We start from the raw sequence: 26,902 nt of genomic DNA, 5'->3' as shown, positions 1-26,902 counted from the left end.
GGTGGATGGCAAATATTCAGCCAGGAGCCCAGTTACCAGTGGCGTACCGCAGGGATCAGTTCTGGATCCTCTGCTGTTTGTGATTTTCATTAATGACTTGGATGAGGGAGTTGAAGGGTGGGTCAGTAAATTTGCAGATGATATGAAGATTGGTGGTGTTGTGGATAGTGAGGAGGGCTGTTGTCAGCTGCAAAGAGACATAGATAGGATGCAGAGCTGGGCTGAGAAGTGGCAGATGGAGTTTAACCCTGACAAGTGTGAGGTTGTCCATTTTGGAAGGACAAATATGAATGTGGAATACAGGGTTAACGGTAGGGTTCTTGGCAATGTAGAGGAGCAGAGAGATCTTGGGGTCTATGTTTATAGATCTTTGAAAGTTGCCACTCAAGTGGATAGAGCTGTGAAGAAGACCTATGGTGTGCTAGCGTTCATTAGCAGAGGGATTGAATTTAAGAGCCATGAGGTGATGATGCAGCTGTACAAATCCTTGGTAAGGCACATTTGGAGTACTGTGTGCAGTTCTGGTCACCTCATTTTAGGAAGGATGTGGAAGCTTTGGAAAAGGTGCAAAGGAGATTTACCAGGATGTTGCCTGGAATGGAGAGTATGTCTTACGAGGAAAGGTTGAGGGTGCTAGGCCTTTTCTCATTAGAACAGAGAAGGATGAGGGGTGACTTGATAGAGGTTTATAAGGTGATCAGGGGAATAGATAGAGTAGACAGTCAGAGACTTTTTCCCCGGGTGGACAAACCATTACAAGGGGACATAAATTTAAGGTAAATGGTGGAAGATATAGGGGGGATGTCAGAGGTAGGTTCTTTACCTAGAGAGTAGTGGGGGCATGGAATGCACTGCCTGTGGCAGTAGTTGAGTCGGAAACATTAGGGACCTTCAAGCGGCTATTGAATAGGTACATAGATTATGGTAGAATAATGGACTGTAGATTAATTTGTTCTTAAGGGCAGCACGGTAGCATTTTGGATAGCACAATTGCTTCACAGCTCCAGGGTCCCAGGTTCGATTTTGGCTTGGGTCACTGTCTGTGTGGAGTCTGCACATCCTCCCCGTGTGTGTGTGGGTTTCCTCCGGGTGCTCCGGTTTCCTCCCACAGTCCAAAGATCTGGATTGGCCATGATAAATTGCCCTTAGTGTCCAAAATTCTATGATCTATGATTAACCTAGGGCAAAAGTTCGGCACAACATCGTGGGCCGAAGGGCCTGTTCTGTGCTGTATTTCTCTACGTTCTCTATGTTCTATGTTGGAGATAGATAGGAGTTATGCAGGGGATGGGGACCCAGCAGAGCTGGAAAAGAGGAAGGAGCTACAGGCGAGCTTTGACCGACTATCTACCAGGAAGGTGGTGCGCCAACTGAGGCGAGCAAGGGGTGCAGTTTACGAACATGGAGATAAGGCGGGGTGTCTGTTAGCAGGTCAGCTCCGGAGGGAAGCAGCGGCAAGGGAAATTGTGCAGGTGAGGGACAGGGCAGGGAAGTTGGTGGTGGCGCCGGATCTGATTAACAAGGTTTTTGAGGAATTTTATGAGAGGTTGTACAGGTCAGAGCCACCCGGGGAGATTGTGAGATGCAGGAATTTCTAGATGGGTTGGAGTACCTAAGGTTAGGGGAAGGGGGACAGGGCTACATTAGAAGGAGCGATAGGGGAGCAGGAGATAAAGGATACGATTGGGAGGTTGCAGTCGGGGAAGGTGGCAGGGCCGGATGGGTTTCTGGTGGAATATTATAAAAAATTCAAGGATAAGCTGGCACCCCTGATGGTGGGGATGTTTGAAGAGGCAACAGAGAAGGGGGTGGTGCCAGAAACCTTGGGGCAGGCATCGATCTCCCTGTTGCTAAAAAAAGATAAGGATCCAGATAAGGAGATAAGGATAAGGATTCAGGGGCAGCAGGGTAGCATGGTGGTTAGCATAAATGCTTCACAGCTCCAGGGTCCCAGGTTCGATTCCCGGCTGGGTCACTGTCTGTGTGGAGTCTGCACGTCCTCCCCCTGTGTGCGTGGGTTTCCTCCGGGTGCTCCGGTTTCCTCCCACAGTCCAAAGATGTGCGGGTTAGGTGGATTGGCCATGCTAAATTGCCCGTAGTGTCCTAATAAAAGTAAGGTTGGGGGGGGGTTGTTGGGTTACGGGTATAGGGTGGATACGTGGGTTTGGGTAGGGTGATCATGGCTCGGCACAACATTGAGGGCTGAAGGGCCTGTTCTGTGCTGTACTGTTCTATGTTCTATGTTCTATGATCCGACGGAGTGTGGGTTGTATAGGCCCATATCACTTCTGAATCTGGACGCAAAAATATTGACGAAGGTACTGGCGGGTAGGCTGGAGGAGTGCCTCCCGAAGGTGATAGGTGAAGATCAGACGGGGTTTATGAGAGGGAGGCAGCTCTTTTCAAACATTAGAAGGGTACTGAACGTCATTATGGCACCAGCGGAGGGGAAGGAAACAGAGATGGCTGTGGCATTGGACGCTGAGAAGGCTTTCAACCGGGAACAATGGGGGTACTTGATGGCAGTTCTGGAGCGGTTTGGGATTGGACCAAGGTTTGTGAATTGGGTAAAGCTACTATATAAGGAGCCAAAGGCACATGTCTGCACAAACAACATCAGCTCGAGATACTTTTCTCTCCACCGTGGCACTATGTCCCCCCTGCTGTTTGCACTCGCGATTGAGCCATTGGCCATCGCAGTAAGAAGTTCGGAGGTATGGAAAGGAATAGTGCGGGGGGGGGAGGGGGGGTGAATAGAGCATAGGTGTCCTTATATGCCGATGACTTGCTGTTATACTTGTCAGAACCGAGTGTGTCAATAGGGGGAATATTGGAGCTGCTTCGAGGGTTTGGGTCTTTCGCGGGGTACAAGCTGAATCTAGACAAGAGTGAGTATTTTGTGGTATCTCGGCCGGGCGTGGGGGCAGGGATACGGGAGGGGACGGGGGGGGGGGGACGCTGCCATTCTGTAACCAGCTAAACCAGCCCCAATCTAAAGTAGGTCTATATCAGTCTGTAGGTTTATATTAATCTATAGCAGGTTTATATTTATCTGGAGTAGGTTTATAGTCATCAATAGATTTACATTCATCAATAGGTTTTTATTTATCTAGAGTAGGTTTATATTTAACCTTCAAGTCTGTATAACTTGAAACGTTATCACTGTTTCCCTCTCCCCAGGTGCTACCAGACATGCTGAGATTTCCCTGCATTAATTTCAGATTTCCAGCATCTGCAGTAATTTACAATAATGATAGTTAACCTTGCCTGGTAGATATACAGGTTCGTGCAAAGTGCAATATCAAATATAGTATGAGATTATCCAGAGTAAGAAAAGGCCTTTCAGCCCATAATTGCCTTTCCGGCCTTGGGTGACTGTGTGGAGTTTGCATGTTCTCCCTGTGTCTGCCTGGGTTTCCTCCGGGTGCTCCGGTTTCCTCCCACAGTCCAAAGATGTGCAGGTTAGGTACAGTTATGGGGATAGGGTGGGGGAATGGGCCTATATTGGGTGTTCTTTCAGAGGGTTGGTGCAGACTCGATGGACCGAATGGCCTCCTTCTGCATTGTAGAAATTCTAATAATAACATTGTTTAAATCTCTATAATTGATGCCAATCAAATTCCTCTTTAAGAAGGGTTCAATTGTCCTCGAGTCAACTGCTTTTTCTGGATATCTATTCCTAGGTCTACTGTCTCTTACTATTTAACTTTTATGTCTTGTGAATTTTGTACTGTGTCCTGAGCACCTGTTCCCATTTTGGCACCATGTCATATAAGCGGTGTCAATCAAACTGTTCGTCTCACATTGCATACAGAGGTAAGTCACTCTATGTCTCATTTGGGCCTTTTTTCTTTCAACGACATAACTTATTTAGATTTTTTTCCCCTCATACTGCCAGTGGGTTAGCAATATTTGTGCAACTATTAACAGCTCTAAATGCTAAAACAAGCATTTATTTTGTGCCTATTCTGTAGAAAAATATCTCAATAACACTTTACAGTGGAGTGGAAGGAGGAGGAGGAGGATGCCAAGCATGCCAGAAACAGCAGATGGGAAAGGTTGGTGGAAGACATAGATGCTAAAGAAGTTTTGGAGGAAAGTGAAAAGGCAATATTATCCTGGAAGTGAATGCCAAAAGGCAGAGACAGGACAACTGAAGGATTGGGCCCTCTCTGGTAGAGTCAGAGGATGCAGGCTCGGGAAAGTAATCAGAACAAGATAAGACAGTGGAGGGATTTGAAGTCGATGCACTGAGGGTCAACAGGCAGATCAAATGTGTCAGGCATAATAAAGATGTGGGAGAAATCAGGCTGCAAATTTCTGGATTCATTAGAGTTAGTTGGGAAGTGGGGGGAGGCGTGGGGGGAGGTGGACTGTGAAGTCAGTGAGGAAAGAATCCGGAAAAAGGGAAAGTGTGACACTTGAAATAATCATATAAATTGATGTTACTACCAAGGTGGCTATTGTGAACCAGAGGTGTGACCAATACATTAGGTTTTACACTGCACTCAGCTAACTGTTGAAAAGGACACACCATAAACACTTGACTAGTGAGAAGTAGGATTACAATTTATAATGCATTTGTAGATAGCACCACTGACATCTAGTGACCAAAATAATCAAAGCTGCAACTCTTACAGCATTAATTAAAACAAATCCTAATTTCATAATCAAATAATGATAGACTAACTTTTGTGATAGATACTTTATTCACAAGTATCTATAGAGGAAAAAAACTTAAAGAGTATGACTTGGAAAAGATAAGATTGTTTGCTCTGCACCAGCAGCCCTATTAAAGTAAAAGTAAGGACGCCATCGTTCCAGATGACCGTAGGTGAGGGTCACCATCTCAGGGGAGGGGCAAGGTTGTGAAGACGGGGCCTTCATGAATAACCCTATTACATCTCAGTGGTTATGCATTTGATTACAAATGTTCCAATTTCTGATTTATGCTTCTGAGACACGCACACAAATCTGTCTTGGCACAGTTCTCAAATAGGGCAAGTTATATTGACAGCAGGATGGGGGCGGGATTCTCCGACCCCCAGCCAGGTCGGTGAATCCCCGGGGGGGGGGGGGGCGGCACAAATCCGCCGCCCCGAAGCAGGCTGCCGTATTCTCCGGCGCCATTTTTCAGGTGGGGACGGGATTCATGCCAGGCCGGTCGGGGGCCATTGATAGAATAGAATAGAATAGAATAGAATAGAATAGAACAGTACAGCACAGAACAGGCCCTTCGGCCCTCGATGTTGTGCCAAGCAATGATCACCCCACTTAAACCCACGTAACCCGTATACCCGTAACCCAACAATCCCCCCATTAACCTTACACTACGGGCAATTTAGCATGGCCAATCCACCTAACCCGCACATCTTTGGACTGTGGGAGGAAACCGGAGCACCCGGAGGAAACCCACGCACACACGGGGAGGATGTGCAGACTCCACACAGACAGCGACCCAGCCGGGATAGAGGCCCCCCCAGCAATTCGCCGGGTCCTGATGGGCCAAGTGGCTGTCCGTTTTTGGCCAATCCCGCCGTCGTGAATCACTCAATTCACGTACCGGCGGGACCTGGCAGGTAAGTCAGTGAGGCGGCGCCAACCCCTCCAGCGTCCACCTATCCCCCGAAAGTGCAGAGAATTCTGCACTTTTGGGGGCTGTTGGCGCCGGAGTGGTTGGCGCCGGTTCTCCCGCCGGGAAGGGGGGCTTAGTCCCCAGAAGGGAGAATCTGTGAAACTTCCAAACTACTGAAATTCCTTACATGTTGAATATGCGTATACAAAAGTTATATGCCAAACAAATTTGTGCATTATACATCCGAGTATTTTCCCAGCTATAGATCCCAGCTGCAAATAAACATTAAGACCAATGGAGCACAGGAAATTCCAAGGCCGCATCAAACACACTGTGAAGGAAGCATGAAGGATGCAACATACACATAGATAATTTCAACATAGCCACCCTGAATTGTAATCATGCCCTTGATTTACTCAAAATATCACGATATCATTTTAGAAAGTATAGGTCAAGTGCAGTTTACCGCAGCATATCGGAGTAATTGCCCATTAACATTAGTAAGATATTACAGACAGATAAAATGACTAGTTACAATTCGTAGATAAGTTAATATGTTTCACAATGAGAATGGAAATTATGCACTTACAAAAGAAAAATTTGTCTGAGTAATTTATACTTGTATTAATAGTTGCCTTTTGTAACAAAGAGGCAGTAAGTGTGGGCCTAAATTAAATAGATCAAAGTAGACAATTATGGTTTAATTGTGCATAGTTACCTCGTCACACTTTGTCATATTTACATTTTATATGTGGCCATGTAACTGCGGAATTTAAATGACCAGACATATTCTCTAACATTACCCAAATCTTTCTAATTCAGTTCATTATAAAAGCATTTTATCTCTGTGCTACCATGACAACAGCATTCCTGTGTGCAGAAAACAATGACTATTCATGAACCAGAGTATCGCATAAATCTTTCAACCATGTCGCACATGCCACCTACAACATGGAATCCCATTTTGAAAAAGGAAATACATTTAGAATAAATTTCAAAACATATAAAAGTTAATTAAGGCTTAAGCATAATTATTTTGTGGCTGAATATGGATATCAAATAAATAAGTCGTTTCAACTGACCTGTGGCTTTGTAACTCAAATTGTTTAGCTGGATCTGCTCAAAAGAATTTGATGGGACAGTGAACCCATTTTCCTATGTTGGAGGAATCCTGAACAAGGGACCATAATCTTAAAGTTACAACTAGGTGTGGTGAATGAGATTCACACGGTATTATAATCTGTAGATATGTATCAATATTGTAAGTGTAGTTGCACTACCTGATCACCAGGGGGAGAAGCTCTGGGAGTACTCAAGAGTTTGTACTGGGCTCCACGCTTGGCTCCGCCCAGGACTCCTCCCACTGGAGCTGCTGTATAAGGATCCGTGCCAGGGTCAGCCAGCCAGTTCACCGAAAGTTCAATGGCTAACAGGCTGGCTCTGTTGTAAGTATATTAAAACCGCTATTCTAATCCTACAAACACGTGTCCGTAGAATTCCCGCGGACCCTGCGACCTCATCATGGACCCCCGACCAACAATCCCCCCAGGCCTGTGCCGCACGGCCCCCCCAGCTACTGCGCTGCCAAAGCCAGTTACTCTGCTGCCCCAGCCAGCTACTCAGCTGCTCCAGCCAGCTACTCAGCTGCCATTTCTGTGGCCAAAGCCAGCACCCGCGGCAGCACTGCCCAGCCCGATCCGCGACATGCAGCAGCTGCGGGAAGAAAGGCCACTATGCCAGAGTGTGCCTCGCGAAAAGGGCCCCAGTTTTTTAACTCCCCAGTAGAGAGAACAAATCGTTCCCAACACCAGCGGGCCCGCGGGGCCCGAAACGCTGCGGCCTACGCCCCGACTCCGCCCCCTCCCACCACGTGCGATCCATGGGGGACGACATCTTGGCAAACCCCCACCATGCGGCCGGCCACGTGCGAATCATGGGGACCGCCATCTTCCTCGCCGCTCACCACGTGCGATCCACGGGCCCCATCTGCATCGGTATGCTCAGAAAGCTCATCTGAAGACTACGACTTCCCCGGGCACTCATCACGCGGCCCGCAACTCAGCGCAGCGATCCTGCATCAAGCTCGCTAGAACGTACTGGCATCTACTCGACCGGACGCCCACTCGGAAGACTACGACCTTCCCGGGCCCTCATCACGCGGCCCGCAACTCAACGCGGTCACCCGAGATCAATCCCGCCCCAAGCACCTACGAAGTTCGATGGCGGAGGTCCAGATCAACGGGTACAGCACCCCATGCCTCTTTGACTCCGGGAGCACCGAGAGCTTTATACACCCAGAGCTGGTAAGACGCTGTTCGATTCTTATTTTTGCTGTGAGCCAAACTATCGCCCTCGCTTCGGGCTCCCACTCAGTCCAAATCCAAGGACGCACCGTCGCTACGCTCACAATTCGAGGCGCTAGTTATTCAAAATTTAAACTTTATGTCCTACCTGACCTCTGCGTGCCACTCTTATTAGGCCTGGATTTCCAGTGCAACCTCAAGAGCCTCACCCTCAGCTTCGGCGGGCCCCTGCCACCACTCACTATCTGCAGCCTAGCCATGCTGCGCATCTCCCCCCCTCCTCTCTTCGCCAATCTCACTCCAGATTGTAAACCAGTAGCTACTCGCAGCAGGCGATACAGCCTACAGGATAGGGTCTTTATCCGATCGGAGGTCCGACGGCTGCTCAGTGAGCGGATCATAGAGGCCAGTAATAGTCCCTGGAGAGCTCAGGTGGTGGTCGTCAAGACCGGAGCAAATTTTGCATGGTCGTCGACTATAGCCAGACCATAAATCACTTTACGCTCTTAGACGCATATCCCCTCCCCAGAATTGCAGACATGGTTAATCAGATCGCCCAATATCGGCTATTTTCCACGGTGGATCTGAAGTCTGCATACCACCAGCTCCCAATCTGCCTGGAGGACCGCCACTACACAGCGTTCGAGGCTGATGGCCACCTCTTCCATTTCCTCCGAGTTCCCTTCGGCGTCACTAATGGGGTTTCGGTGTTCCAACGAGCAATGGACCGAATGGTAGACCAGTACGGGCTGCGGGCCACATTTCCGTATCTGGACAATGTTACCATCTGCGGCTATGACCAGCAGGACCACGACGCCAACCTCCACCGTTTTCTCCAGAAGGCACAGAAATTAAACCTCACTTATAACAAGGAGAAATGCGTTTTCCGCACAAACAGACTGGTCATCCTCGGCTACGTCGTGGAGAACGGAGTCCTGGGCCCAGACCCGGACCGCCTGCGCCCCCTCTGAGAACTCTCCCTCCCTCATTGCCCCAAGGCCCTCAAACGGTGCTTGGGGTTCTTTCCATACTACGCCCAGTGGGTCCCCCAATATGCGGACAAAGCCCGCCCACTCTTTAAGGCCACACGATTTCCCCTGTCTGCTGAGGCACGCCAGACCTTCAGCTGCATCAAGGAGGACATCGCCAAGGCAGCCATGCGGGCGGTGGATGAATCCACTCCCTTTCAGGTTGAGAGAGACGCCTCAGAGGTAGCTCTAGCAGCCACTTTAAATCAGGCAGGGAGGCCCGTACCCTATCCGCTTCAGAACTCCGACACTCCTCTGTCGAGAAGGAAGCGCAAGCCATCGTGGAGGCTGTTCGTCACTGGAGGCACTACCTCGCAGTTAGGAGGTTCACCCTCATCACCGACCAACGATCGATTGCCTTTATGTTTGACAACTCGCAAAGGGGCAAAATAAAAAATGATAAAATCCTTCGGTGGAGGATCAAACCCTCCACCTATAGTTATGACATTAAATATCGACCAGGGAAGCTCAATGAGCCCTCGGATGCCCTATCCCACGGGACATGCACCAGCGTGCAGATCAGCCGTCTGAAAGCCATCCACGTGGGCCTCTGCCATCCAGGGGTCACCCGGCTCGCCCACTACATCAGAGCCCGAAACCTGCCTTTCTCCAACGAGGAGGTAAAAGCGGTCACCAGGGACTGCCCGATCTGTGCAGAGTGCAAACCGCACTTCTATAGACCAGACAGGGCCCACCTGGCAAGGCTTCTAGGCCCTTTGAACGCCTTGCGATCGATTTCAAAGGGCCACTCCCCTCCACTAACAAAAACATATATTTCCTCAACATCATCGATGAGTTCTCCCGATTCCCTTTTGCTATCCCGTGCCCCAATATGACCTCCCACACAGTCATTAGGGCCCTGCATAGTGTCTTCACCTTGTTCGGTTTCCCCAGCTACGTGCACAGCAACCGGGGTTCGTCCTTTATGAGCGACGAGCTGCGTCAGTACCTGCTCGACAAGGGCATCGCCTCGAGCAGGACTACCAGCTACGACCCCAGGGGGAACAGGCAGGTGGAGAGGGAGAACGCGGCGGTCTGGAAGACCGTCCTGCTGACCCTCCGGTCTAGAAAACTCCAAGTCTCCCAATGGCAAGAAGTCCTCCCAGACACGTTCCACACAATCAGATCCCTCCTCTGTACAGCTACAAATCAAACCCCTCACGAGCGGCTCTTCATTTTTTCTAGGCGCACTACCACGGGGGTCTCACTTCCGGCGTGGCTGAGGACACCAGGCCCGGTCCTCCTGAGGAAGCACGTCAGGGGGCACAAAACTGACCCCCTTGTTGAAAAGGTGCGCCTCCTCCATTCCAACCCCCAGTACGCATTTGTGGAGTTCCCGGACGGTCGCCAGGACACAGTATCCCTTCGGGACCTGGCACCCGCTGGATCCAGCCCCCCCCACCCCCACTGAGGAACCCCTTACCCCGTTCCCTATGCTGCCGCCCCCTCGCGCCCCCGATCCCGCAAGCTCGCCCCACCGGTTCCTCGCGCCAGCACCAGCCCACCCCCAGCGCCCCCAGTTCCGGTCGAGCCAGAGGTGTATGAAGTTTGGACGAGACCCGCCCCGGAGTCTGCCATCGTACCCCAGCTCGCAACACCCACCCAGCCACCGCAAGAGGCTGCAACCCCAGTGCTCCGCAGATCAAAACGATCAAAACAAATTCGTCCACCGGACAGACTAACTCTGTGAGCCACCACCCCCGCCGGAATCGATTTTTTTCACAGGGGGTGAATGTGGTGAATGAGATTCACACGGTATTATAATCTGTATATATGTATCAATATTGTAAGTGCAGTTGCACTACCTGACCACCAGGGGGAGAAGCTCTGGGAGTACTCGAGAGTTTGTACTTGGCTCCGCCCAGGACTCCCCCCCCTGGAGCTGCTGTATAAAGATCCGTGCCACAGGGTCAGCCAGCCAGTTCACCGAAAGTTCAACGGCTAACAGGCTGGCTCTGTTGTAAGTATATTAAAACTGCTATTCTAATCCTACAAGCACATGTCCGTAGAATTGTTGGTTCCAACACTAGGTCATTCAGAGGTGATGTCAGGAAATATTTCTTTACACATTGTGGAAATCTGGAACACTGCCTCTAAAAGTAGTTGAGGCTCGGCCATTTGAAAATGGCAATTCCTTTTGCTGGCCAAGAGGATTAAGGGATATGAAACCAAAGCGGGTTAATGGTGTTAAGATACAGATCAGCCATGATCCAAGTAAATTGGCAGAACAGACTCAAGGGCCTAAACGGGCTTCTCCCTCTTCTATGTTGCCAATTCCTAGGTAGGGCTTGAACTCATTGAATTCAATGCATGAGTATTACCAACTAAGTTAAACAGACAATTAACACAAGGGCTGTCAAAATGTCTTTAGACTTGCTCTTGGTCACATCTTTACAAGCATTTTAATGTAACGTCACCCAGTCTCATGCTCCCAAAACAAGTTTTACTTGTTTTTTTACCATTGCAAATCAAGGATAGTGGCAGTCTCAAACAGGAAGGATGAATCCTATTCTTCGTCCATTTCCAAATATTTCCACCGTATTTTCAGACGGACATCATTTTTGATCAAGTACCCTAGTGTGAAAATATTACTTTTTCTCACCCTCCCCATTAATTATCCTCTTGCTCAACCTGTGTGAGACAAACTTAAAAATACCATAGTTTGATTAAATAGCAAAAGAATAGGATTTGTTATGCGACAATAAGGGCAAAGGATTTGACCAGAAATCATGGCTTTCAATCAGCTAGCCAATCTTTGACATTTTAATACAAAGCAAAGGAGGATGGATTAAAATTACAGTGTGTTCTGGTCAGATTGTATCTCGGATACTGTATTCCATTTTGGTTGCCAAGAAACGAGGAAAACTTTCAAGCTGTGAAGGCAGTGCCAAGTTGGGCATAATATTCATTCTCAATCTTGGTTGTCGGAGCTACAAACAATGACTGGAAAAACTTGAGCTCTTCAACCTGGAGTGGGCCGAGGTGTGATCTTAAAGAGATATTCAAAGCTATGTGAAAGGTCAATCCATAACATTTAAGTAAATTTCATAAAGAAAGGCCAGTTTAGGACTGTTCAGGGACTTTTTCTTCAAACAAACGTCATCAATGGAACAGACGGGGCAGCAAGGTGGCACAGTGGTTAGCATTGTTGCCTACGGCACTGAGGACCCGGGTTCGAATCCCGGCCCTGGGTCACTGTCCCTGTGGAGTTTGCACATTCTCCCTGTGTCTGCGTGGGTTTCACCTCCACAACCCAAAAGATGTGCAGGATAGGTGGATTGGCCACACTAAATTGCCCCTTAATTGGAAAAAATAATTGGGTACGCTAAATTTATTTAAAACATTTTTTTTTAAATAAAATTTTTTTTAAAAATTTTTTTAATCAATGGAAGAGACTCCCTAAGAGAGCAAAGGAGGCAAAAGTCCAAGAATTATTGGCTGCTGCAAATTGAGGCTGAGGGGTGGGGGGAGGTGGTATTTGTGTTGGGTGGTGTTAGATGGATAAATTAACCAGGTCTAAATGGATTCCTTCATCTGTAATTAACTTGACATTGTGACCTTCATATGTTATTAAAAGATAACAGTAAGAAGTCTTACAACACCAGGTTAAAGTCCAACAGGTTTGTTTCAAACACGAGCTTTCGGAGCGCAGCTCCTTCCTCAGGAGGACCTGAGGAAGGAGCAGTGCTCCGAAAGCTAGTGTTTGAAACAAACCTGTTGGACTTTAGCCTGGTGTTGTAAGACTTCTTACTGTGCTCACCCCAGTCCAACGCCGGCATCTCCACATCATTAAAAGATAAATCAGGGGATTATATTCTATGCAAAGTAATTGAACACCCCTTTAATTTGTATATGCAGTTTATCATCAATTCCATGCTATCTGTTTTGTTCAAGTTTTCTTTTTTTTTTTTAAATAATTTTTATTGAAAGAGTTTTTCCATACAGACATTTACCCCTACTAATTTTTAAATTATTTACAACACAATCCCTCTAGGCAAATATCCCTCCCTCGCCCGCCCTCTCGCGCGCACCAGTCCTCCCCCCCCCCCCCCCCAAGCAACAACTTAACAAACAAGGCAGCCTACAGTTTCAGACATGAGCAGCGAGCAGACTTGCCCGCGTTACAGTCGTGCATGTCCCCCCACGACCATTGCTGCCCCCCCTTCCCCTCCCCTCCCCCCCCCGGGTTGCTGCTGCCACGATCCCGTACGCCTATCTCTGATCTAAAAAGTCAAGGAAAGGTTGCCACCGCCTGGAGAATCCCTGTACCGACCCTCTCAGGGCAAATTTGATCCTTTCTAGCTGAATATAGCTAGCCATATCGTTAATCCAAGTTTCAACGCTTGGAGGCCTCGCGTCCTTCCATTGAATTAATATCCTTCGTCGAGCCACTAGGGACGCAAAGGCCAGTATTCCGGCCTCCCTGGCCTCCTGTACCCCCGGTTCTACCCCGACCCCAAAGATCGCAAGCCCCCATCCTGGTTTGACCCTGGACCCCACCACCTTCGACACCGTCCTTGCCACCCCCTTCCAGAACCCTTCCAGCACCGGACATGCCCAGAACATATGCACATGGTTCGCTGGGCCTCCCAGACATCTGACACACCTGTCCTCACCCCCAAAGAACCGGCTCATCCTTGTCCCCGTCATGTGAGCTCTATGCAGCACCTTAAATTGAATGAGGCTCAGCCTCGCACACGAGGAGGAAGAATTGACCTTCTCCAGTGCATCCGCCCACGTCCCGTCTTCTATCTGCTCTCCCAGCTCCACTTCCCACTTGGCTTTCAGCTCCTCCCCTGATGCTTCCTCCGCCTCCTGCATTATCTTGTAGATGTCTGATATCTTCCCCCCTCCGACCCAGACCCCCGAGAGCACCCTATCACTCGCCCCCTTACTGGGGAGCAGGGGGAACCCCTCCACCTGCCGCCTAGCAAATGCCTTCACTTGTAAATATCTGAACATGTTTCCCGGGGGGAGCTCAAACTTCTCCTCCAGCCCTCCCAGGCTCGCAAACCTCCCCTCTATAAACAGGTCCTTCAGCTGCCGTATGCCCACCCTGTACCAGCTCTGAAATCCCCCGTCGATGTTCCCCGGGATGAATCTGTGGTTCCCTCTTATTGGCGCCGCCAACAGACCTCCCATTTCCCCCCTGTGTCGCCTCCACTGCCCCCATATCTTGAGGGTGGCCGCCACCACCGGGCTCGTGGTGTACCTCGTGGGGGGGAGCGGCCATGGTGCCGTTACTAGGGCCCCCAGACTTGTGTTGCCACAGGACGCCCTCTCCATTCGTTTCCAAGCTGCCCCCTCCCCTTCCATCATCCACTTGCGCACCATTGACACATTTGCCGCCCAGTAATACCCCGAGAGATTGGGTAGTGCCAGCCCTCCACTGTCCCTACTCCGCTCCAAAAAGACCCTTCTCACCCTTGGGGTGCCATGCGCCCACACATAGCTCATGATGCTACTCGTCACCTTTTTGAAGAAGGCCCTAGGGAGGAAGATGGGCAAGCACTGAAATAAAAACAAGAACCTTGGGAGGACCGTCATTTTGATTGACTGCACCTTCCCCGCCAGCGACAACGGTACCATGTCCCACCTCTTAAACTCCTCCTCCATCTGTTCCACCAGCCTGGAAAAGTTCAACTTGTGGAGGGTCCCCCAGTTCCTTGCCACCTGCACCCCTAAGTACCTAAAGCTCTTTCCTGCTCGCTTGAAGGGGACGTTTTGTTCAAGTTGAGCAAAGGTGATAGTTTCCCTGAATGGCTCTGTTGACCTTAAAGGATTCAGGTGTTTGTCCAGCCTGGAGGCTGCTCTGAAAGTATGTGTCAGATAAAACCACTGGCTGCATTAGCGACCGATAACATTTTAAAATGAAAATAAGCGCATCGGATTTAATTCATCTTTCAGTACTCACTGATAGAAGCTGGTATACCACAATCTCCCTTTTGTGTTCCGTAATATTTGACTCATTCATGTTAATGAAATACAGCTTGTTCTTTCCTCACTATTTTATAAACCTGCCAATGAAAACATTGTTCCAGATTATCACAGTTTTGTTGCACTTAATTTATTCAAAACATATCATACTTCTGAAAGTAGAAAATTAAATATTGTGCATTCCTACCCTTCAGATGTTTGTGAACAATGTAATTTCTGCAATAGCTTCAAAATATAATTTTCTTCTCCAATTTTCCCAACCTCCTGTCGTGTTGGCAACAGATCTCTGGGTGGTGTCAGCCCAAATGTACCTCACTCACATGACCATTGTTTGTGCCTCTGGGTCATTAATGCTGATTAAAGCGCGCTGCGAGGCCCGGGCACTAGATGGAACCAATCTTTTTTTAAACATTTGCAGTACCCAATTCATTTTTCCAATTAATGGGCAATTTAGCATGGCCAATCCACCTAGCTTGCACATTTTTGGGTTGTGGGAGCAAAACCCACGCAAATCCGGGGAGAATGTGCAAACTCCACACGGACAGTAACCCAGAGCCGGGATCGAACCTGGGACCTCAGTGCCGTGAGGCCACAGTGCTAACCCACTGCGCCACCGTGCTGCCCCGGAACCAATCTTTTGAAGGATACAGATGCATAAAACAAATGAGGTTAGTGCATAGAGTGGCACTTGGGACCTAACAAAGACTTACCCATAGAATCACGACAGTGAAGAAGGAGGCCATTCGGCCTATCGAGCCTGCACTGACCATCTGACAGAGGACCCTACCTAGGCCCACTCCCCTTCCCTTTACCACCTGCACATCTTGGAGTGTGGGAGGAAACCAGAGACCACTGGTGCTAACCACTGTGTCGCCCCATTACAGTTATGTTTTATTTATATATGCTGAGATAATACTGGGCATCATGTTTATCTCTGAAGTAATGGGAAGGAATGGCTACAATCAGTAATGCTTTGGGACTAATTGTGGTCAGTGGAATAAAGCAGCATTGTTCACTGCTGACCTTCAAGAACAGTAAGAAGTCTTACAACACCAGGTTAAAGTCCAACAGGTTTGTTTCAAACACTAGTTTTCGGAGCACTGCTCCTTCCTCAGGTGAATGAAGAGGTATGTTCCAGAACCATATATATACACAAATTCAAAGATGCAAGACAATGCTTAGAATGCGAGCATTTGCAGGTAATTGAGTCTTTACAGATCCAGAGATAGGGGTAACCCCAGGTTAAAGAGGTGTGAATTGTCTCAAGCCACGACAGTTGGTAGGATTATGCAAGCCCAGGCCAGATGGTGGGGGATGAATGTAATGCGACGTGAATCCCAGGTCCCGGTTGAGGCCGCACTCGTGTGCGGAACTTGGCTATAAATTTCTGCTCAGTGATTCTGCGTTGTCGCACGTCCTGAAGGCCGCCTTGGAGAACGCTTACCCAGAGATCAGAGGCTGAATGCCCTTGACTGCTGAAGTGTTCCCCGACTGGAAGGGAAAATTCCTGCCTGGTGATTGTTGCGCGATGTCCGTTCATTCGTTGTCGCAGCGTCTGCAGGGTCTCGCCAATGTACCACGCTTCGGGACATCCTTTCCTGCAGCGTATGAGGTAGACAACATTGGCCGAGTCGCACGAGTATGTACCGCGTACCTGGTGGGTGGTGTTCTCACGTGTAATGGTGGTTTCCATGTCGATCTGGCACGTCTTCCAGAGATTGCCATGGCAGGGTTGTGTGGTGTCGTGGTCGCTGTTCTGAAGGCTGGGTAGTCAACCGGGACCTGCGATTCATGTCGCATTACATTCATCCCCCACCATATGGCCTGGGCTTGCGAAATCCTACCAACTGTCCTGGCTTGAGACAATTCACACCTCTTTAACCTGGGGTTACCCCTATCTCTGGATCTGTAAAGACTCAATTACCTGCAAATGCTTGCATTCTAAGCATTGTCTTGCTTCTTTGAATTTGTATATATATATATATATGTTTCTGGAACCTACCTCTTCATTTACCTGAGGAAGGAGCAGTGCTCCGAAAGCTAGTGTTTGAAACAAACCTGTTGGACTTTAACCTGGTGTTGTAAGACTTCTTACTGTGCTCACCCCAGTCCAATGCCGGCAGCACAGTAGCATTGTGGCTAGCACAATTGCTTCATAGCTCCAGGGTCCCAGGTTCGATTCCGGCTTGGGTCACTGTCTGTGCGGAGTCTGCACATCCTCCCCGTGTGTGCATGGGTTTCTTCCGGGTGCTCCGGTTTCCTTCCACAGTCCAAAGATGTGCAGGTTAGGTGGATTGGCCATGATAAATTGCCCTTAGTGTTGGGTGGGGTTACTGGGTTATGAGGATAGAGTGGAGGTGTTGACCTTGAATAGGGTGCTCTTTCCAAGAGCCGTGGCAGGCTCAATGGGCCGAATGGCCTCCTTCTGCACTGTAAATACTGTGTGAATTCTGTGTGATCTCCACATCATGACCTTCAAGAAAGCTGTCCACTAAGATTTAACAATTTGTATTATGGATTTCACCTTTGTTCCGATATGCCCCTTATTTTTGAAAATATGATTTTTCAACCCAACTGCCCTGAACTGAGACAGAGCAAACTACATTACAAAATACAAGGCCACGTTCCAAGTTCCTGGCAAGAAATCAGCAAAACACCCTCTGGGGAGTGTGAAGAGAGAGACATTTCATGTAACCAAGACATCATTAACTGGCTCAGAAAGAGACATTTAAAATGCAAAGTGTTGGATATCGGCTGCCACAGCTGGACACACCCAAAACTCTTGGAAATACCAAATGGGTGAAGTATTTCAAGGCTGTAAGCCACTAGTGAGAGTCAGTAAATGACACAGGTGGTGTCCATGTAGCCTTCAGCAGGGGAAACAGGCTGAGGGTTCTCTCTCTCCAGGAATAAACGGGTTGCCTGGTTTGAAAGACTAACTGTACCAAAAACCTACCAGCAAACCAAGATCTTAATAATTACAACATATTCTTAATCTGACTGCATCCAAGAAACCAGTTAACCTAAATCAGACACATTTAAAATCTACACCTCAAGGACAATCAAAGCTCATTTAACTATTATTTTATATTTGTTTTTAACCAAACTCTAACTCCCCTTATTTCTAATACCTGTGTGAGTCAATGTTTCTGTGTGAGCCCAAATGACTGCATATAGGGCAAATGCTTGACCTCGTGTTTTTATTATTGGCTCTTTGACTCAAGGAAAGCTTGTTTGATTGGCTCCTTCTTGCTCACAGCTTAGTTAAATACTTTTTGATTTGAAAAAGGCAACCCTCTTGAAAAAGAAAATTAAACATTTCTTGTAACCAACTTAGGTTGAATAGACCAGTTCATTTCTTTTCACCTAGTCATAGCACCTTTCCCAATATTAGCTTGAATGTAACATCAAGTCAAAGAGATTGCCAGGCATCCAACAATAGTTTCATACACCTGGCAAGACTCCAACCGATGGAGCTGTTTTCCAATTCCCTTTGATTTCAATTTTGCTAGTTTGATGCCACACTCAGTCAAATATTTCCTTGATGTTAAGGGGAGTCACTTTCACCTCACCTCCTGAACTCAGTTCTTTTATCCACATTTGGACAAAGGCTGTAATGCAATCTTGTGGGTAGCTCGGTAGCACAATGGTTAACACAATTGCTTCACAGCTCAAGGGTCCAAGGATTGATTCCCGGGTTGGGTCACTGTCTGTGCGGAGTCTGCACGTTCTCCCCGTGTCTGTGTGGGTTTCCTCCAGGTGCTCCGGTTTCTTCCCACAGTCCAAAGATGTGCAGGGTGGGTTGGCCATGATAAAGTTGCCCTTGGTGTCCAAAAAATGTTAGGTGGAGTTATTGGGTTACGGGGATGGGGTGGAGGGTAGGGCTTTAGTAGGATGCTCTTTCCAAGACCCGGTGCAGACTCAATGGGCTGAGTGGCCTCCTTCTGCATTGTAAACCCTATGAACATCTGGAGCAGAGTGGCTCTTGTGGAGCTTCAGTGAGCAGGCTGTTACTGAGGAAGTGCCACTTTATAGAAACTGTCAACAACACCTGCCACGTGTTGGGTGGTAATTGGCCGGATTGGCTTCTCTTTGCTTTTTGTGGACAGGTTAAACTTGGGCAACTTTCCAGATTTTTGGGTGGATTAATGTACTGGAACAGCTATCTTGAGGCATGGCTAGTTCTGGAGCACACGTCTTCAGGACTATTGCTGGGATGTTGTCAGGGCCATAAATGTTGGTATTTCTGGCCTGACGGACCACACACTTCGTTTGGCTGGCTGAAGGTGGTTGCAAATGCATCAGCCGTGTATTTGTACTGAAATGCTGAGCTCTGTCATCTAAGGATGGGGATGGTTTGTGAAGCCTCCATCCCTAGGTTATTTGTATAATTGTCCACCACCAATCACAACTAGAATGTGACAGAACTGCAGAGCTTTGATCTGGTCTGTTGGTTTTGGGATTGATTTGTTGCATTGCATGCCAATTTCATTGTTTAGCATGCAAGTCTTGGGTTGGTACCTCGGTATACCTGGCGCTGCTCGAGGCATGTTCTCCTGCATTCTTCATTGAACCACGGTTGATCCCCTAACTTGATGCTAATAGTAGAATAAGGGATATACTGAGCCATGAGGTTGCAAATTGTGATTAAATACAATTCTACTGCTTCTGAATTTCCAGATGCCACATGATGCACAGTTTTGAGTTGCTAGATCTGTACTGAATTGATTCCATTTAGCATCATGGTAGTAATGGGCAGCACGGTAGCATGGTGGTTAGCATAAATGCTTCACAGCTCCAGGGTCCCAGGTTCGATTCCCGGCTGAGTCACTGTCTGTGCAGAGTCTGCACGTCCTCCCCGTGTGTGTGTGGGTTTCCTCCGGGTGCTCCGGTTTCCTCCCACAGTCCAAAGATGTGCGGGTTAGGTGGATTGGCCATGCTAAATTGCCCGTAGTGTCCTAAAAAGTAAGGTTGGTGGGGTGTTGGATTACAGGTGTAGGGTGTTTAAGTAGGGTGATCATGGCTCGGCACAACATCGAGGGCCGAAGGGCCTGTTCTGTGCTGTACTGTTCTATGACACACCAGACAATGGAGGGTATCCTCTGTGAAGACAGGACTTTGGATTCACAACTGTGAGTTGAATACTCCTACAACTACTGTCATGACCAGATGCTTGTGACACAAGATAGGTTGAGGAGTGTGAGGTCAAGTAAATTTTTCCCTCATGTTGGTTCTCTGAACACTTGCAGCAGATCACATCTGGCAGATATGTTCATAGAACAGTACAGCACAGAACAGGCCCTTCAGCCCTCGATGTTGTGCCGAGCAATGATCATCCTACTCAAACCCACGTAACCCGTATACCCGTAACCCAACAATCCCCCCATTAACCTTACACTACGGGCAATTTAGCATGGCCAATCCACCTAACCCGCACATCTTTGGACTGTGGGAGGAAACCGGAGCACCCGGAGGAAACCCACGCACACACAGGGAGGACGTGCAGACTCCACACAGACAGTGGCCCAGCCGGGAATCGAACCTGGGACCCTGGAGCTGTGAAGCATTGAGGAGTTCTTCAGGATTCAGCCAGCTCAGCCAGTAGTGGTGCTATCAAACCACTCTTGATATTGAAGACCTTATCCAGTGCATAGGGCGGCATGGTGGCAGTGGTTAACACTACTGCCTCACAGTGCCAGGGACCCAGGTTCGATTCCAACCTTGGGTGACTGTCTGGAGTTTGTACATTCTCCAAGTGGCTCAGTGGGTTTCCTCCAGGTGCTCCGGTTCCCTCCCACAGTCCAAAGATGTGGTTAGGTGGATTGGCCATTCTAAATTGCCCTTCAAGTGTCCAAAGGCTAGATGAGGTTACAGGGATAGGGCAGGGAAGTGGGCCTCGGTAGGATGTCCTTTCAGAGAATCAATGCAGAATTGTTGGTCCTAACAGCCACCTTTTGCACTTTAGGGATTCTATTCTGTGCCGTTGGTACTCTTAGTGCTCCTCCCAAGTGATGTTCATCAAGCAGGAGTGCTGATTCATCAGCTGAGGGAGGATGGTAAATTGGTCATCAGTAGGATATTTCCTTGTTTTGTCCATGTTTGACTTGATGCTATGAGAATTCATAGTTTGAGGTCAATGTCAAGGACCCCCAGAGCCGCTCTCACCTGACTACAATGTCTGCCACCTCTGGTGTTTTAAAATTTTTAAAATAATCTTTATTGTCACAAGTAGGTTTACATTAATACTGTAATGAAGTTAGTGTGAAAAGCCCCGAGTCGCCACATTCCGGTACACAGGGAGAATTCAGAATGTCCAATTCACCTAACAGCACGCCTTTCAAGACTTGTGGGAGCAAATCTACACAGACTCCACACAGTGACCCAAGCCAGGAATTGAACCTGGGATCTTGGAGCTGTGAAGCAACAGTGCTAACACCTGTGCTAGTTGGACTGGGCATATACAAGGATGACAGAGGACTCCATGAAATTAACTCATCCATGGGTCAGTTCTCCCATTTCTGGCATAAATCCCCAGAAGTTAGTATTTTGCAGAATCAACTAAACAGGGTAGGTCATCGTTTCTGATGCCTAGTCCAGTATCAGTGATATGTCCAGTGTTATTCTTATTTGATTTTTCTATAACATTTTAATACAACCGAATGACTTCCCAGATCATTTCAGAGGGCAATTAAGAGTCAATCACATGCTGTGGATCTGGAGGCACATGTAGGCCAAATCCAGTAAGGCCAGCAGATGTCATTCCCTAAAGGACATTAAACTGAAACATTTGTCACTTATGTTTCCAGCCCTTTTATAATTGCCAAGTCTTCAAAAAGCAGTAGGATAAGTAATCAAACTGTGCACTAAGCTATAAACTGCAGAACAGGTTTACAATGATCAAATATTGGAAAATGCAATTAAGCAGCCTGCACTGTTTTTACAGAACTATCTGTTCCTCAAATACAAAAAACAGATGCAACTCCTACTTGAGATTATGGATTACTTGTCATAGAAATCAGATTGCATCTGTACCAGCTAAATGCATTTAACATTTAATTAGAGGGTATGATACAGAAAACATAGGACAATGTAAAGGTTGGGCTAATGCTATTCATCTGTGCCATGTGTGGAGGGAACTGCCACTCTCAATTCAGCCTCGACAGCCACAACAGATATTCAATACAGAAGTTTTCTAGCCCTAAATAGTGTTTTTGCAGATACTGCGTAATTTGACTCCTTTTTAGCGATAATATGCAATACACGGATTAATAGACAGCCTCAATTTTTCACCCAGCAAATGCACGTTTTACTTACTGGTGTCTTACAACTGTGTGCAACAGATCAAAGTCAACACAGTCTGTGCTGTAAAGGTGCATGGGAGTTATAAGACGCACCCACTTTCTGCATCAGATGCTGATGACATTTCAAAATGGCTACCACCCACACCAGTGGCTCACTTTTATACAGTACATGGCGTACAAGTCGCACCCCCAGCCCATTTGAGGGATTTCTTTAAGACGTCAAAGGTCAATTTATATGCCAACAACCACAATGTTGGAAACAACATATTGTGTCTAAACAATGATGCTAATCAAAGCTGCAATTTTAAAATTTGGAACAATTCAAATTTAGTGCAAAACTAATTGGGTTCCAATTATGGCAAAATAATCTATATTTATAATTTCAAATGATAAAAAGTTGCTGCAATTGATGTCTTTCTCTTTTAGCATCCGATCTGAAAAATAATTCTCTATGTTCTAAAAATGTATTATCCATCAGTTAACAATGAAACTGACGAACAAGGCAAAAAAGACAATTGACCAGGTTTCAAAATCATTTATTTAAAATCAATATATCCAGTCACCAGTCCAATAAATAATTTAAAAGTACATTTATGAATAGAGACATTCAATATATTTTTCAATATTTACAGAGTATACAACCAAACACACCATCATACAATAGTGGACATCAATTTTTATTACCCACTGCACAATTTACAATATTACATGGAAGACAGAGCACCCCTCCCTGAACAAGGCACATTCCATTTTATTCTACAAGTGCAAGGATGTCTCCTAATCAATGTCTAAGCACAAAGAATATTTGGATACAACTTTTCTTGTTCACCCCATACAAAGTGGTAGCAAGCCTCAAAACATATTTTAAGCTTATTTTTCATATTTCCTACAGTATAAAAAATGGTTATTTCTCTTATTAGCAGGGCAGCATGGTGACACAGTGGTTAGCACTGCTGCCTCACGGCATCGGAGTCCCAGGTTCGATCTCGGCCCTGGGTCACTCTGTGTGGAGTTTGCACATTCTCCCCTTGTCTTCGTGGGTCTCACCCCCACAACCCAAAAGATGTGCAGGGTAGGTGGATTGGCCATGCTAAATTGCTCCTTAATTGGTAAAAAAATAATTGGATAGTCTAACATTTAAAAAATCTCTTATTAGCAAATAATGCAGTGGAAGAAAGCCGCACCAGATTCAATCAAAAATAGAGAGCTCAAAAAATAGTGCCACGTTTTTAAAAATAATTTTAATTCCAGGAAAGGAAAATATGAAGCTAGGATTCTGTCTAGTTCTACTAGCTAACTTCAACAATGGAGCAAGTTAGCCCCAGGAATTAAGATTTTTCTTCTAAGGAAAGATCAACATTTGTTTTACCTTCATTGTTCTCCTTTTCCAAAGGGAAAGTTTTATATTCAAACTAAGACATCTCAATCAAATGTAAAACTCATTTCCGCCCAATAAACAATGCATTTAGCATTGATTTAATAATGAAATACACCACAGTGCAGATGATCTGCACAAGAGACATTTAGTAGAGTTCTGAAGTAATATATTGTTCAGGTATTATACATTCACAGCATCTTGTTTACAAATGTAACTACAATAGTACAGTACACTTCAATGTGCTTAGACTGGAATGTTAATTCTTTAAGGAAGTGTGATTAAATTCTTCACCCCTCCAAACCATGTAATTACTTTGCATGCTAATAGGCAGAGGTGCAAGATACTTGTGCAAAGATTATGTTCCAAATAGCATCTAGAACCTGTCAATTCCTTCCTCCACCCTCCAGATCACCTTAAGGAGCTAACCAAGAGCTTCACTGTGTAGCTGTATTTAAATTACTTCACAAAACAATTGTTAGTGCAGCCAGAAATTTTCATTAATGTACAAATACAAAATATGGAGGGTTCATAGCTCGGTTGCTTGGAGTGAAGCACCCTGCACCCGATATTGGTCCTTGAAGTAGAACAGCTCATTACCTGGCCTAAGAAGCAGTTCTGTTACATTGGATTGGAAAGACAGTGTTACCTCAGGAGGTCGTCCCCCCCCCCCCCCCAAAATGAATGGAAAGCATGAATTTTTTTAAATGGTCCCTGACTTCCAATACTACAAGCTTGAATTGCAAAGGAATCTAGTAGGAAAATAGAAAATGTTGGAATGTAGTGAGCTTTCCAAAGGGACAGCAATGAAATGAATGGCCTCATTCAATGCAGTCTGATTCTGCGTTTGCAACTATTTAATGCAAATTTTTCAACCTCTCAAAATGGGTTGTGCAAGTCTTCAGAGGATGTGCTTTTACTGAATTTCTCAGTTTTTTAAAAATCGCTTCCTATCAATAAATCAATGATTCCTGCTGGGGTACAGTACAAGGTTAACTATCTTCCTCTGGAACCTCAGCCAAGCAGCCACTCTTCATGCCAGCTTACTCAATATTATGGAGAGAGGCCTAGAGTGGGAGGGGGACATGGAAAGAGAGGATCAGCCTTGGGCAATCCCATGTTCACCAAACATTCACTCGCATGCACTATTAGCAGGCTATCATTGAATCAGACTCAAGCAGTGGAAATGTCAGGCAGGGTTCCTGATCCTCAGCTCTTCTCGATAAGCTTTGATCAGCTAACGCAGCAAAGACAGGGCATCAAACATGGGAACATCTTTTTTGTATGGTTGCTGTACACTAGCTTTATGAACTGAGTCGTCAACAAACCTGTTGTGCAGGTACTTTGTGAAGAGAAGTCTATTTTAAGTTAATCTACAAATGCTAAACACACTAATTGACCTGTTGGTTGAGTGACTCAGTGTATTTGGCATGACAGAGAAAACACCTGGTGCAGCATAAAGCGGTATTTAATGCTCAATTGATTCAATTTCTCTGGAATATTATCACTTTTTAATCACTTTCTAGTTTAAATATGTAAGAAACTAATAGCTGCCTGTTTATAACTGCGGATAGCACATCTGTTCTCAGCTTTTACACACTTTTCTCTTGTGTTCTATTGCTGCATCAGTGCCATCAATTGTGACAAACATTCCCATCTAAAACACCTTCTTTCTTCAAATGCCGTTAAATCTCCCAATTTTATTTCAAATCTAAGCCTGAGTTTAATTGTTATTGATTAGTCTTTTTTTTTCTTTCTTTTTTTTAAAATTTAGATTACCCAATTATTTTTTCCAATTAAGGGGCAATTTAGCATGGCCAATCCACCTACTCTGCACATTTTTGGGTTGTGGGGGCGAAACCCACGCAGACACGGGGAGAATGTGCAAACTCCACACGGACAGTGACCCAGAGCCGGGATCGAACCTGGGACCTCAGCGCCATGAGGCGGTTGTGCTAACCACTAGGCCACCGTGCTGCCTCGTTATTGATTAGTCTTAACAAGAAAATCTAGCAAGAGAAGTATGCGATACTGCAAACTCTCCCAACATTTCCAGTTTCTATAAACGTAGGAATTTTTACAATACAAAAGTTAAAGAACATGAATTATGGAATTGCTCAGGCCTCACTTTTTAAAGAACTTGTTCCTCCATGTCATATACTATTTCCCACCCAAAAAAAACAGGTAACTTGTTGCAAACTTCTGTCGGTGATGCTTTGAGCTAAACAAGAGGAAGTATATGAATATGGCTTTGAATAGCCTCCACAGATATTGAGGAGTGTGGTAAAAAGAAAAAAATGAAAGGAAAGAAAAACACAAAGGTAAGAGTCCAAAGACAACACATGTCGTTTGTTTGATAGGAGACATTTTTGGATTGTGAAGAGAATATAACAATGAGAGAAGATAGTGCAGGAAGAATTACCAGAGATGTGACTGCATGATAGGCCATAGCATATGGAATCTCAGGTATGCAGACAACACCACACTCATTGCCAGAACAAAGGAAGAGCTAGAAACTACAGCAGGCCTAGTCTGCTGAGTTTTCTGCACTGAACATGACCTTGGTCTTTGCCTCAAATTATGCTTGAAATGGAAAATGCAGGTTAGATTAGCTATGACAGGAGGTGTGACATGTGATTTAAATAGCGCCTGGAACTGGAAAAAGTCCAAAAAAAATGAGCATGAATCTGAAAACATGTCTAGTCACTAGTGTGGACTGTTATACCGCATTAATGCGGTAGTTACACTCTGGGAAGAGAGAGGAGAGGAGGATATCATCTTTTCTAATGTGTATGGCGGAGGATATTCAGAATCATCTGGCTGGACAGAAAGACAAATGAGTGGGCAACATCAAGAGTAGAAGTTCAGCAGTCAAAACGATTGTTCAGTACAGTTGAGAGAAAGATAGTCAAGGACAGACATTGGAAGTTAGATTCGACAACCTTGTCCTGGTAATATTGAAGCAGAAATTGAAGAAAAAAAATTGGATGAGCAGATAACATTGTGACATGGACTAAGGGAGGATTGCAGAAAATCAGAGAAGCAGCATGATGATTCTAATGGCCCCAATTAAGGTTACTTCAAACAATGGAATAATGAATGAGAAAACAGTCAGTGCAAAATATTTCTGGCCTCCTCGTGTTCATTAGAACAGTACAGCACAGAACAGGCCCTTCGGCCCTCGATGTTGTGCCGAGCAATGATCACCCTACTCAAACCCACGTATCCACCCTATACCCGTAACCCAACAACTCCCCCCTTAACCTTACTTTTTTTTTAGGACATTACGGGCAATTTAGCATGGCCAATCCACCTAACCCGCACATCTTTGGACTGTGGGAGGAAACCGGAGCACCCGGAGGAAACCCACGCACACACGGGGA

At 46.4% G+C, this 26,902-nt stretch overlaps 1 protein-coding gene across 1 annotated transcript in view; it reads right to left on the bottom strand.

Moving 5' to 3' along the window:
• The window catches only part of zgc:171844 (uncharacterized protein LOC100151763 homolog), a 117,716-nt gene extending 102,806 nt beyond the window's left edge, over positions 1–14,910 (bottom strand). The window contains exon 1 of the mRNA XM_038777338.1: positions 14,821–14,910. The gene's annotated coding sequence lies outside the window, so the exon portion shown is untranslated. The remainder of the gene's footprint in view (positions 1–14,820) is intronic.
• Between the last annotated feature and the right edge of the window lie 11,992 nt (positions 14,911–26,902).

The sequence above is a fragment of the Scyliorhinus canicula genome, chromosome 18, assembly GCF_902713615.1.
Source record: "Scyliorhinus canicula chromosome 18, sScyCan1.1, whole genome shotgun sequence".
Lineage (NCBI taxonomy): Eukaryota > Metazoa > Chordata > Chondrichthyes > Carcharhiniformes > Scyliorhinidae > Scyliorhinus > Scyliorhinus canicula.
This window is presented reverse-complemented; position numbering and strand designations above follow the sequence as displayed.